This window comes from Urocitellus parryii, chromosome 1 (genome assembly GCF_045843805.1).
Source record: "Urocitellus parryii isolate mUroPar1 chromosome 1, mUroPar1.hap1, whole genome shotgun sequence".
Classification (NCBI taxonomy): Eukaryota; Metazoa; Chordata; class Mammalia; order Rodentia; family Sciuridae; genus Urocitellus; species Urocitellus parryii.
Genome location: NC_135531.1, coordinates 69,508,654 through 69,511,393, shown reverse-complemented (window position 1 = coordinate 69,511,393; position 2,740 = coordinate 69,508,654). Strand labels below are relative to the sequence as shown.

General features: G+C 35.4%; 1 pseudogene; it reads left to right on the top strand.

The window, feature by feature from the left end:
- Positions 1 to 315: 315 nt before the first annotated feature.
- Positions 316 to 662, top strand: LOC113196931 (small ribosomal subunit protein uS10 pseudogene; annotated as a pseudogene).
- The last annotated feature ends 2,078 nt before the right edge of the window (positions 663 to 2,740 follow it).

Here is a 2,740-nt window from a genome sequence, read left to right as displayed (position 1 = left end):
CATTGCATCAATTCATTTATAAGTCACAAAATTCTATGATGTAGATGTTACTAATGCCTTCATTTTTTGTGATAAGACTTTTAACAGTTGGTAAATATAGTGTATTATCCAGAATTAATGTCTTGTTTTTTGTAGTTATGACTCTTTGAGGTGAAAACTACAGAGGCAACTTAAAACAAGACAAAGGTTGATCAGCTTTTTGAGCACGACATGATTGTGGGTACCATGGAACACCCTGTTGCCTGCTTCTGCTCCTCCCTCACCACTGTTTTCTCTTGCCCAACAACAAGTGGGTCAGGAAGCCACGTTGCAGCCATGGCATTTGAAGACAACAGAAAGACACCAGTGGATTCATCAAGTTAGAATTACCCTCACCAGCCTCAATGTGAAATCGCTGGAGAAAGTGTGTGCTGACTTGATCAGTACTGGAAAGGGAAAGAATCACAAAGTGAAAGGACTTGTTCCCCTGCCTACCAAGACTTTTGAGAATCATTACAAGAAAAACATCTTGTGGTGAAGGTTCCAAGACAAGGGGTCATTTCCAGATGAGAATCCACAAGTGACTCATTGACTTGCAGAGCCCTTCTGAGATTGGGAAGCAGATGACTTCCATCAGTATTGAGTTAAGAGTGGAGGTCCAAGTTACCATTGCAGACGCCTAAGTCAACTGTTTTAATGAAGTGATTATCAGTTGTTACATTTTATTGGCTTTAATTCAGAATTTTAGGAATAGAAATAAATTGTATTATAAATTTAAAATAAAAAAGATTGATCAGGGGCTGGGGTTGTGGCTCATCAGTAGAGTGCTTGCCTAGCATGTGCGAGGCCCTGGGTTTGATCCTCAGTATCACATAAAAATAAATAAAATAAATAAAATTTAAAAAAATGTTATGTCCAACTACAACTAAAAAATAAATATAAAACAAAAGATCAGTCAAAAGTCATCTATTTTTATCTTTGTTGCAGAATAAAAGTCAAAGAGAGACAGGCAGTCTACTACCTCAAGTTGGTCTTAACAATGAATATTTTTCAGAGGGATTCTCACATTATATACCTCTTTCCAGTTCAAAATTACATAGTCGTTCAATATGACTGTTTTTTCCAATGCTATGTCTGCTTGTACAAGGCAGGTAGGGAAAACACTTTGGGGATTTTAGAATTAATCAGCTTGGTATTGCAATCTTTGATAGTTGTCTGGTGAGTTCCCTTTCATCGTCTTGCTGTGAACTCTTGGATTTTGAAATCATCAGCATCTACTCATCACCACTGACAAATTTAGTATTGATTTTCATTTGTCATGTTCATTTATTTGTGGATGACAAAAAACAGCAACACAATATTGATCAGCAGAAAAGCATCTACCACATATATACTATCCTCACCAAGATTACATGCAATTCAAAGCAACAAATTAAGGAGGGTACATACCCATGGTTGACTCATTCTGAGAAAAAAGATTGACACATTGCAGTTGGTAGAGCTACACTGAATATAACAACCCGTTGCTTTAATCACATATACTTTTATTCTGTCCTGATCAAATGACTTGTTTTATATTCTTAATGAAATGCACTGCTTCCCTCTAGTTTTCTGTCTTTTGTGACTGATAGTAAAAAGCCTGTCAAATTTTTGTCCTACTGGTTCTATATCTGCTATGACAAGGGTTACAATACTTACCTAATAGAATTTAGAATTGGTGTTTACTTTTCCCAGATGTTTCAGAGTACATGCCCCAGTGGAAATATAAACAACCTAAAATTTGTCCCACGTTGGTGAAGTATAGTCTAAAGAGTGTTTCAATTTCTACTTATATGGGAACATCTTTTTTGATGGAATGACCTTGGACCTGACTCATTTCAATAAAATTTGATTTTGCTGTAGAGGTAATAATAATCAGTTTTCTATGGAAATAACTCATATCCTAGCATATTTAGATGATGTCTCTTGGATAGATGCCTCCTGGCACACCTGGTTGCCCTTGTAAGGGGCTACATGATGGTAGCTGTAGAGTTTTGGTTATTAAATATCAGCAAATAAAAACTATTATTATTATTATTATTAATATTATTATTGGTAACAGGGATTGAACTTAGAGGCACTTGCCCAATGAGCCACATCCCAGCCTATTTTGTGTTTTATTTAGAGACAGAGTCTCACTGAGTTGCTTAGCGCCTCATTTTTGGTGAGGTTGGCTTTGAACTCACAATCCTTGGCCTTCAGAACTGCTGGGATTATAGGCATGTGCCATTGCGCCCAGCTAAAATTCAATTTTTATTCATCCATTGCATGTAGGTGTATGAAAATATGTTTGGAAAAAAATATGTTTGTATGTTTAAAATACTCAATTGGTCCAGTAAATTTAGTAATTTGTGTGTGCATGGTTACAGAAAATTATGTGTACTGAATGTTAAAGGAGAAAACACCTTTTGGAAAAGCAAGTATCACTATTACATTTACTATTACTTAATGAATGGCAGATACTGATTTTTAAAAAATCTTGGTGAATAGGCAATGGATGCAGTACAGAGGATACCTTTCCCATATGACTAGCAGTGCTTATGTAGTTGGTTTCCAGAGTCACAGATTTATTTGTGGATGACAAAAAACAACACCACAATCCTTTGTGTTTTTTCAAATGACAATGATGGTGCTTTATTTCTATTTGTTATACAATTATTTATTGAAAATAATGCATTTTGAATCTATCTGTTGACTTCTTCATATACTAGCCCATGTTTTC